The sequence below is a fragment of the Triticum dicoccoides genome, chromosome 5B (genome assembly GCF_002162155.2).
Source record: "Triticum dicoccoides isolate Atlit2015 ecotype Zavitan chromosome 5B, WEW_v2.0, whole genome shotgun sequence".
Lineage (NCBI taxonomy): Eukaryota > Viridiplantae > Streptophyta > Magnoliopsida > Poales > Poaceae > Triticum > Triticum dicoccoides.
The window spans coordinates 97,365,916-97,377,739 of record NC_041389.1 but is presented as its reverse complement, the minus strand read 5'-3'; positions in this window follow the sequence as shown (position 1 = coordinate 97,377,739).

Below are 11,824 nucleotides of genomic sequence, written 5' to 3'. Positions count from 1 at the left end.
ATATATATATATATATATATATATATATATATATATATATATATATATATATATATATATATATATATATAGGAAAAATTGTGGATATCAAAACGTACTGTGGTCACAACCATCGCACGCGTCCACGCGCACGCTGAGATCCGTGCTGAGATTTGCTGGCCTAAAAGTGTGGCGGGATTCTTTGATTTTCTGTGCGCCTCCCGCCTGGTTTTCTTCTGCCACGGTGCAGTCTTTCCTGGCTCGGTCAGAGTGGCAGTGTACCAGCGTGCAGGAGGGGGTCACGAGCGCTACCAAGTGGAACCTCAGCCCGCAACGGAATATTTTCCGGGAATGGATTCCATGATCGAGACCACAGTTGTTGCGCACCCCATCCTTTCCTCCTCTGCCTGCTTCCTCCACCTCCAATCTTCTGGAGCACCAAAGCCACCACGCGAGGCCCCACCATCCTCACAGAGATGAGCCCGACGGAGCGGATCCAGCCTCCTCCACCGGGGGCGACGACAACCTCCACCGAGATCTGCGTGGGGAGGCCGGAGTTCTCGATGGGCAGGAGCACTCGCCTGTCACGAACTCATCTACACGGGGTCAGATCGAGAGGGGAAAGGGGATGAGATCGAGACTTGGGAGAGAAGCTTCTTTCCAAGGGAGGAGGTACAGATTAGGTGAGAGTTCAGATTCATACACCACACACATCGCATGCCCTGCCTACTGGCCTACAACTGGCTATATAGCCGCGCTCCACTTGTCAACCTGCCTTACAGGTGGGTCCATGCCACATGGCAGAGGGGTCCACACCATCACGCGTTCACCGCATCATCTCTTGATGATGCAGGTGTGACATTCCCCACTCCTTCAGAACGTGCGCCGTCTTCAGGTTCTGCGCGCTGGTCCTCGTCGTCGGCCGATGGTGCGTCCCACGCCGGGGCTTGTGGAAAACGGCGGCTAAGGGTGTCGTAGTCCTCCCACGTCGTCGTCGCTGTCTCGTTGTTGCGCCAGCGCACCTTAACCTGCACTAAGGCGCTGTTACCGCGCTTGACCATGCGCCGCTCCAGGATTTCCACCGGTTCGTCGTCATGGCCGGCGAGGTCTGGGGGTCGTGGCAGCTCGGAGAAGACCGGTGTATAGTTGGGGGTGAATGGCTTGAGCTGGGATACGTGGAAGACTAGGTGGATCTTGTTGTCCGCCGGCAACTCCAGTTTGTACGCTAGCTTGCCGACCTTGTCGATCACTCACAATGCCCGAAGTACTTGTACGCCAGCTTGGCGCAGGGTCTGTTTGCCACCGACGACTACGCATAGGGCTGAAGCTTGAGGAGAACCACGTCGCCCACCTCGAAGGAGCGCTTCGTGCGATGCTGATTAGTCTGCTTCTTGAACCTGTGATGGGCACGGAGAATGTGTTCGCGCAGCCGCGCCATGTGCACGCCCTAGTCCCAGGGCTCACCGTCGATCATGGGCACCATCTTGTTGTCCCAGAGTGCCATGGCGCCCGACGCCGTAGAGAGCTTTGAAGGGGGAGCATTTTATCGAGGAATGGAATGACGAGTTGTACCAGAATTCCGCTGTAGGCAGCCATCGACACCATTGCCGGGGCGCGTCGTGCACGGTGCAACACAAGTACATTTCCATGCACTGGTTGACGCTTTCGCTCTGGCCATCCGTCTGGGGGTGATACGCCGTGGAGAAGAGCAACTTGGTGCCCGCGCTGGCGAAGAGTTCGCGCCAGAGAGTGCTGGTGAAGACGCGATCGCGGTCGGAGACGATGGAGCTCGGGATGCCGTGCAGCTTGACGACTTGATCCCAGAAGGCCTTGGCCACCTGAGGGGATTTGAATGGGTGGCGAAGCGGAATGAAGTGCGCTGATTTGGTTAGTCTGTCCATGACCACCATTATCGAATCAAATCCCTCCGACGATGGCAAGCCTTCCACAAAATCCATGGTGAGGTCGCGCTAGGAAGCTGTCGGAACTGGTAAGGGTGCGAGCATGCCCGCCGGCTTGGATTGCTCGTGCTTGGCATGCTGGCAGACTGGGCACTGCCGCACATAGTCGGTGACGTCGGTCTTCAAGCCTTCCCAAACAAAAAGTTTCTTGATGCGCTGGTAGGTGGCCGTGGCGCTGGAGTGACCATCGACCGCGTTGTCGTGCAGAGCGCTGATGATCTTGGTGTGCAATGTCGTGTTCTTGCCGATCCACAAGCGCTCCTGCTTGTGGATGAGCCCCTTGTAGAGCTCGTACCCGTCGTTGTCGGGACTGTGGATCGCGAGACGCGCCAGGCGATCTTGCGCTTCAACGTCCGTGGCGTAGGAGCTTGCCACTTCCTGAACCCATGCGGGCTGGCAGATGGAGAGCGTGTCGAGGTTTAGAGTCGCGCCAACGCGAGACAGAGCGTCAGTAGCTCCATTTTTGCTGTCACGATGGTAGCAGAACTTCAATTGGAGCCCCACCAGCTTGGCCATTGCCTTGCGCTGTAGGTCGGTGGCGAGCTGCTGGTCCTGGAGGTTGCATAGGCTTTTGTGATCCGTGATGATGGTGAACGGGCCCCACTGCAAGTATGTGTGCCACTTCTCGACGGCCATCATGACGGCGATGAACTCCTTCTCATATGCCGACAGCCTCTGATTGCGCACGCCTAGGGCTTTGCTGAAGAACGCCACTGGGTGCCCTTCCTGAGCCAGCACTACGCCGATGCCGGTGTCGCACGCGTCCGTCTCAATCGCAAACGGGCGCGCGAAGTCTGGGAGCACGAGCACGGGCGCAGTCACCATTGCGCGCTTGAGGAGATCGAATGCCACCTGAGCCCTTCCCGTCCACTCGAAGCCCTTCTTGGTCAGCAAGCTAGTGAGCGGCTTGGCGATGATGCCGTAGTGTGCGATGAACTTGCGGTAGTAGCCGGTGAGACCGAGGAAGCCGCAAAGCTCTGTCGCTGTGCTTGGGGTAGGTCATGCCACCATAGCTTGCATCTTCTCGGGGTCCATGGCGAAGCCCTCCTTGGAAATGATATGGCCGAGGTAGGAGATGTTGTCCTGGGCGAAAGAGCACTTGGACTCCTTGGCGTACAGCTGGTGATCTCGGAGCAGGGCGAGGACGAGGCGAAGGTGCTCCAGGTGATCCTCCAATGTCTCACTGAAGATTAAGATGTCATCAAGAAATATGTTCACAAACTTACGCACGTACTTGGCAAAGATTGCATTCATCAGGCACTGGAAGGTTGCCGTTCGTCAGCCAGAACGGCATGACCTTGAAGTGAAAGTGGCCATCGTGCGTCTTGAACACCGTCTTCTCCTCATTGCCCGCGCGCATGCATATCTGGTGATAACCAGCGCGGAGGTCCAGCTTAGAAAAGAAGGCTGCTCTGGCCAACTCATCGAGTAATTCGTCCATGATGGGCAGGGGAAATTTGTTCTTGGCCGTGGCGTCGTTGAGCTATCGATAATCAACACAAAAACGCCAGGTGTCGCCCTTCTTATTGACGAGCAGCACGAGCGTGGCGAAGGGACTCATGATGTGCTCGATGATGCCGGACTGGAGCATCTCCTGGACCTGACGCTCAATCTCGTCTTTCTACAAGGGCGGGTAGCGGTACGGTCGCGAGTTGGAGGGGCACGTGTTGTCCACCAGGGTGATGGCATGATCATAGCGACGATGTGGAGGGAAGCCCTTGGGGTCGGCAAACACGTCTGTGAAGTCCGTCAGGACGCTCTGCACACTTGGTGGCACCTTGGTCGCATGCGGCTTCGGAACACGGGGCAAATCCAGGACTGCCATGTTGGAAATATGCCCTAGAGGCAATAATAAAAGGATTATTATTATATTTCTTTGTTCATGATAGTTGTCTTTTATTCATGCTATAATTGTATTATCCGGAAATCGTAATACACGTGTGAATACATAGACTACAATACGTCCCTAGTAAGCCTCTAGTTGACTAGCTCGTTGGTCAACAGATAGTCATGGTTTCCTGACTATGGACATTAGATGTCGTTGACAACGGGATCACATCATTAGGAGAATGATGTGATGGACAAGACCCAATCCTAAGCATAGCACAAGATCGTGTAGTTCGTTTTGCTAGAGCTTTTCCAATGTCAAGTATCGTTTCCTTAGACCATGAGATCGTGTAACTCCCGGATACTGTAGGAGTGCTTTGGGTGTATCAAACGTCACAACGTAACTGGGTGACTAAAAAGGTGCACTACAGGTATCTCCAAAAGTTTCTGTTGGGTTGACACGGATCGAGACTGGGATTTGTCACTCCGTATGACGGAGAGGTATCTCTGGGCCCACTCGGTAATGCATCATCATAATGAGCTCAAAGTGACCAAGTGTTTGGTCACGGGATCATGCATTATGGTACGAGTAAAGTGACTTGTTGGTAACGAGACTGAATGAGGTATTGGGATACCGACGATCGAGTCTCGGGCAAGTAACGTACCGTTTTGACAAAGGGAATTGTATACGGGGTTGATTGAATCCTCGACATCGTGGTTCATTCGATGAGATCATCGAGGAGCATGTGGGAGCCAACATGGGTATCCAGATCCCGCTGTTGGTTATTGACCGGAGAGCCGTCTCGGTCATGTCTGCATGTCTCCCGAACCCGTAGGGTCTACACACTTAAGGTTCGGTGACGCTAGGGTTATTAGGAAGACTTGTATGTGATTAACGAATGTTGTTCGGAGTCCCGGATGAGATCCCGGACGTCACGAGGAGTTCCGGAATGGTCCGGAGGTGAAGATTTATATATGGGAAGTTGTCATACGGTCACCGGAAAGTTTCGGGGGCATATCGGTATTGTACCGGGGCCACCGGAGGGGTTCCGGGGGTCCACCGGGAGGGGCCACCCCTCTCGGAGGGCCTCATGGGTCGTAGGGGGCAGGGAACCAGCCCCTGGAGGGCTGGGCGCCCCCCCCTTGGGCCCATGCGCCTAGGGTTGGGGGGAAACCCTAGTGGGGGCGCCCCCCTTGCTTGGGGGGCAAGCCCCCTCCCTTGGCCGACGCCCCCCCTCTAGATCTCATCTAGAGAGGGCCGGCCCCCTTCCCCCTTCCCCTATAAATAGAGGGGCGAGGGGAGGGCTGCACAAGACATCCAAGGTGCAGCCCCTCCCCTCCCCAACACCTCTCCTCCTCCGTTAAGTGATTGGCGAAGCCCTGTCGGAGTACTGCCTCTCCACCATCACCACGCCGTCGTGCTGCTGCTGGAGCCTTCTTACTCAACCTCTCCTTCCCCCTTGCTGGATCAAGAAGGAGGAGACGTCATCCGCTCCGTATGTGTGTTGAACGCGGAGGTGTTGTCCATTCGGCACTTGGTCATCAGTGATTTGGATCACGGCGAGTACGACTCCATCATCCCCGTTCCCTGGAACGCTTCCGCACGCGATCTACAAGTGGTATGTAGATGCATCTCTCTCCTATCACTCGTTGCTTAGATGAACTCATAGATGGATCTTGGTGAAACCGTAGGAAAATTTTTAATTTTCTGCAACATTCCCCAACAGTGGCATCATGACCTAGGTCTATGCGTAGTTCTCTATTGCACGAGTAGAACACAATTTTGTTGTGGGCGTAGATCTTGTCAACTTGCTTGCCGCTACTAGTCTTACCGCGTTACTTGCGCTGGTTGGAACAGCCTATCGTGTGGAGCAGAGAGGATCACCCGCCCCGGGTTGATAATCCGGGCCAGCTAGCATTAGTGGTAGACCCTCAGGTGGGGGGTTATAAATTCACCAAGGTACTCATGGATGGAGGAAGCAGTATTAACATACTATACTATGAGACATTCCATCGCATGGGTTTAACAGACAAAGATCTCAGACCGTCTAATACGGTGTTCCATGGTGTGGTGCCTGGCAAATCTGCATATCCTGTTGGTAAGATAGCCCTGGACGTGGTTTTTGGGGACGAGCACGACTCCCGGTCGGAAAAACTAACATTTGAGGTGGTGAAGATCCAGAGCCCATATCATGCCTTGTTTGGCCGGCCGGCTTACGCCAAGTTCATGGCGCGGCCTTGTTATATTTACTTGCAGCTCAAGATGCCGGGTTACAAGGGGACAATAACGGTTCATGGGAGCCGTAGGGTCGCTTTGGAATGTGAGGAAGGTGATGCGGCTTATGCAGAGTCGGTCTGTGCCACGGAGGAGTTGAAGTACTATAAGGACAATGTTGATCCGGCGGATATGATTCCTCTGAAGAAACCAACTACAGAACATGATTCGGATCTGAAGTTCAAATCGGTAGCTGAGACCAAGCTTGTTGACTTCGTGCCCGGCGATTCGTCCAAGCAGTTCACTGTCAGTACCAATTTGGATCCCAAATAGGAAAGCGCGCTCATCGAGTTCATCCGTGAGAATCGGGACATCTTCGCATGGAAACCATCCGACATGCCAGGTGTACCGAGGGAACTCGCTGAGCACACTCTTAATGTGGATCCTAGGTATAAACCGGTGAAGCAATTCCTCCGCCGGTTTAACGAAGAAAGGTGAAAGGCCATTGGAGAGGAAGTGGCCAGGCTTTTGGCAGCTGGCTTTATCATTGAGGTGTTCCATCCAGAGTGGCTTGCTAATCCGGTGTTGGTTCTCAAGAAAAATGGCACTTGGCGTATGTGTGTGGATTACACAGATCTTAACAGGGCCTGTCCAGCGGATCCTTTTTCCCTCCCCCGCATTGACCAGATCATTGATGCCACGGCGGGTTGTGAGCGTTTGAGTTTTTTGCATGCATACTCTGGATATCATCAGATCAAAATGGCGGTTAAGGACCAGGAGAAAACAACGTTTATTACTCCCTTTGGAGCCTTCTGCTATGTATCTATGCCCTTCGGCCTCAAGAGTGCCCAAGCCACCTATCAACGGTGTGTACAGAATTGCCTGCATAAACAGATCGGCCGCAATGTGCACGCCTATGTGGATGATATTGTAGTAAAATCAAGGCAGAAGGAGACGCTGGTGGATGACTTGAAGGAAACCTTTGACAACTTGCGGGTTTATAATATGATGCTTAATCCGGCCAAGTGTGTCTTTGGTGTTCCGGCAGGCAAGTTACTAGGTTTCCTGGTGTCTAATAGAGGAATTGAGGCTAATCCGGAGAAGATTACAGCTATCACCTCCCTGGCTAAACCGAAGTGCATCAATGATGTTCAGCGCTTGGCGGGCCGAATCACCGCACTAAGCCGGTTTATCAGCCGCCTCGGAGAAAAGGCCATTCCTTTGTACCAAATGCTAAGGAAGACAGACCATTTCATTTGGAGTCCGACTGCTGATGAAGCATTTGAGGACTTGAAGCGGCAGTTAGCCAATCCGCCTGTCCTTGCAGCTCCGGTCGACAAGGAGCCACTATTATTATACGTAGCAGCTAATGCTCGGGCAGTTAGCGTGGCTATTGTGGTGGGAGGCAGGCAAGGAGTATCCGGTTCAGCGGCCGGTTTATTATATCAGCGAAGTGCTTATTGAATCCAAGCAAAGGTATCCACATTGGCAGAAGCTGGTCTACGGTGTTTTCATGGCCAGTCGGAAGTTGAAGCAGTATTTTCAAGGGCACCCCATCACAGTGGTCAGTTCAGCTCCCTTGGGTGACATCATACAGAACCGGGAGGCGACTGGCCGGATTGCCAAGTGGGCTATAGAGCTTGGGCCACACGGACTGAAGTATGTACCTCGGACGGCGGTGAAGTCTCAAGCACTTGTTGATTTCATCAATGATTGGACGGAGTTACAAGCACCAGAGGAGAAGCCGAATCACACATATTGGACTATTCATTTTGATGGATCCAGGCAACTGGAAGGCTCGGGGGCTGGAGTCGTATTAACTTCCCCACGAGGTGATAAGTTTTGTTATGTTCTCCGCTTAATGTTCCCTTGTACTAATAATGCAGCTAAGTACGAAGCCTTGCTCCATGGTCTCCGGATGGCTAAAGAGATGAACTTAAGCCGGGTTAAGTGCTTCGGTGACTCGGACCTCGTGGTTCAACAGGTGTCTGGCACTTGGGATTCTAAGGACCCGCTCATGGCTGCATATCGTCGGGAGGTGGATAATATTGCGGGTTGTTTCAAGGGTTATCAAGTGGATCATGTGGACCGTCGGAAGAATGAAGCGGCGGACGCTTTAAGCCGGTTGGGTTCTCAGCGCAAACCGGTCCCGCCTAATGTCTTTCTGGACGTGTTGCACAACCCATCAGTCCAGCTCCCAGGTGAAGCGGATTTGGCTATTCCTGATCCAGAGGCTCAATTGGTGGCAGCACTACATGCTATTCCGGATTGGACGGTTCCTTATCTTATGTACATGAACCGGGGGGAGTTACCAGAGGATGAGATTCTAGCCAGGCAGATAGTCCGACGATCCAAGTCTATGACGATTGTTAATGGTGAATTGCATCACTGCAGTGTATCAGGGGCGTTTCAACGTTGTGTTTCTCCTGAGGAAGGCTGTGAAATATTAAGAGAAATCCATGAAGGGGATTGTGGACATCACGTCGGTTCAAAGTCTCTGGTAGCAAAGGCGTTACGTCACGGGTTCTACTGGTTGACAGCGCATGCTGACGCGGAGGACTTGGTTAAACGGTGTGATGGATGTCAGAAATTTTCAAGGCGCGCTCATGTGCCGGCTCAAGAATTGAGGATGATCCCAATAACGTGGCCGTTTGCAACTTGGGGGCTGGATATGGTCGGACCTTTTAAAAGATCCAAGGATAAGAAAACCCACCTTTTGGTGGCAGTTGACAAATTTACCAAGTGGGTTGAAGCGGAGCCTGTCAGCAAGTGTGATGCAGCAACAGCGGTGCAGTTCATCAAAAAGGTGATTTTCCGGTTTGGTTTTCCACACAGTATCATTACTGACAATGGTACCAATTTATCCAAGGGCGCTATGAAGGAGTTCTGTGAACGTGAGCACATCCGACTTGACGTGTCGTCAGTGGCACACCCCCAGTCCAATGGACAGGCAGAACGAGCTAATCAGGAAATCTTGCGAGGCATCAAACCCCGGCTTATGGTCCCATTGCAAAGAACACCAGGATGTTGGGTTGAAGAGCTACCATCTGTGTTATGGAGTATCAATACTACGCCAAACCGGTCCACAGGATACACGCCATTTTTCATGGTCTATGGAGCAGAGGCAGTTCTCCCTAGTGATATCCGGCACGATTCGCCTCGTGTGGCAGCTTATGTTGAAGCAGACAATGAGACAGCATGGCAAGACGCTTTGGACCTATTGGACGAGGAGCGTGATATAGCGGCTGCCCGTTCGGCGATTTACCAGCAAGATCTTCGTCGCTATCACAGTCGCCGGGTTAGAACCAGAACTTTTCAAGAAGGAGATTTGGTGCTTCGACTCATCCAAGATCAGACGGATATGCACAAGTTATCCCCACCTTGGGAGGGATCTTTCGTGGTCAGCAAGAATTTGCACAACGGGTCGTACTATCTGATTGATATTCGAGGGCATAAAGACTCACGTACATCAGAGGAGGAGACCAACAGGCCGTGGAATATAGCTCATCTTCGGCCTTACTACACTTGAGCCATCGGCTCTATCTATGTACATATCATGACAGTGTATATATTATCTTTGATATAATAAAACCGGAGCCTCAGCTAAAGCGGGGTCTCTGTCTTTCTTATCATGCGTGGTTACCTGGAGTGGTTCTGTTTTTAAAGCGGCCTCCGGTTTTCCCCTTGACATTTGCTTTTTATATATCACTTGGGGCCTTGGTCGTGTCCGAACCAACGCGACACCTTTTGATAGGCGACAGCCACCAGATCACTTGGGGACATGGTCACGTCTGAACCAGTCACGCCTCTTGATCGGCCTAAGGCCACAAAATCACTTGGGGGCTTGGTCGAACCCGAACCATTGCCACGCCTCTTGATCTGGCATATATGCCACGAATCATTTGGGGACCTGGCTGACTTGAATCATTGTCACTCCTATTGGGGGCTTGGTCCTGTCCGACCATGGTAACACCATCTGATCAGCTCAGTATAGCATACTTTTTGCAAATGGTTTTTATCATTGCCTTTGCTTCCATGTTATTTTCATGGTTTGTTTGTTCTTTGTTTTTGTTGGATTTCTTTTATGTCAGCAAACACCCTTTTTCCGGTTCAGCCGATGGATTTGATTCCCCTTTAATCCGGAGAAGTATGCCTGGTTTACCTTTTCTTTTACGGGAGCTGTTTTCTCCCCCCTTATTGACGGTAATGGTTTATAAAACCTCCGCTTCAAGCTTGGCTAAGCCAGCTTCATGCCCAGACATGGCAGGAAATATGAATTGAAGTTTTTCGAAACAAAAGCTTCAGTACTTATGCGCGAAGGCATATTCAAGGCAGAAGTATTAACTATTCTATTACAAGGCAGCACGGTGCCCAAATAAGATCGTTGTTCTTTTGGAAAGATGCCAAAGACAGCTATCCAAACCGGCTTCCGGTTCAAGCCTGCTCTTCATCATCCGCCACTTCAGCTTCCTCATCTCTACCCATTGGCTGGAAATCAACAGTGGTCCAGTCGATTCCCATTAAAGCTTGGAAAATAGCCTCTTCATGGATTAGGGAAGACGGTTCAATATCAGGAGCGTAAGTGTGCTTACTGATTGGAGAGATCAGTTTCTCCGCTTCAAGAGTTGGGGCAGGCACTCGCTTGTTCTGGTCGTTGTATTGTGCTTGATAATGCGTCAAGTCTGCCTCTTCAGCTAACTGACAAGCCAGAGGGCGCACTGCACGGTTTATTGCCCTTAAATCCTCTTCGTTAAATTCAGAGCCATCTTCCTTCAGGCTGGGATAGCCTTGAGATGCTTCCACATGGTCGAAATCTGGCACCCATGCCTTTGCCCGGATCAAAGCGTTAATAGCTCCGGTTCGAGCAACAGATTTCTTCAGCTCCTCCATCCGGGCCGGAAGCATCGACAACCTGTTAAGAGTGTCCTGGATTAAAGAAGGTGCCGGGTTGTTATGAGAGGTTGTGGTGATGATCCGCTGGGCTCCGGTATATAATTGTTCCACTAAGGTGTAGGCAGCCTTCAGTTTCTTCCGCACATCATTTCCTAAGTGCCCAATGCGTGTGCCTACAACAATACAGGGACGGTCTCACACCGGATTTACATTATAGCAGGTTCAAATTATCACAGAAGTTCAAAGGAGCTTACCAAAGATTGCAGCGGTCATGGAGTGTATTTGCTGCTTTACGGCCGTAAGTTCATCCACCACCGGTTTAAGGGCAGCTTCAGCATTTTCCGCTCTTTTGGTTAAAGCGGCCTTCTCAGTGGCCCAATCAGCCCGCTCTTTCTTGAAGCCCTTCTTCAGCTGTTCAGCGGTGCTCAAGGCGCTGGTTAGTTCTTCCTTTGCCTTGTCTGTTTCAGCCTGTTGGGTTTTCAAGGCCTCCTGCAAATCGGCAATCCGGTCCTCCTTGATTCTCACCTCAGCCTGCATACAGACAGCATTTAGCTTTCAACAAATGGTCCAAAGAAATTGAAGTATCAACCACATAAACAAAGTTATACGCCTGATACTTGGGGGCTAATGCACCTTCAATTTTCATCAAGTTATTAGATTGCGAAGTCCCAAGCTCAATACAGGTATTCAACTTGGCACTTGGGGGCTAATGGCTATTTGATCAAATTATGTTCTAAGGATAGTTTTTCTGTCCGAGCCCCGGTCTAATTCTGCTAAGTTAAACCGGCCCTTGGGGGCTATATTAATGGATTTCAAAAAGTGTTGAGGATCATATTCAAGTCCTGGTTTGACGAAGGCTACAAACCGACCCTTGGGGGCTAGGAGGATTGGTGCAAAGGCAGGCAGTAAAGAAGTAAGTTACCTCAAATTTATCCCTCATCATTTTTAC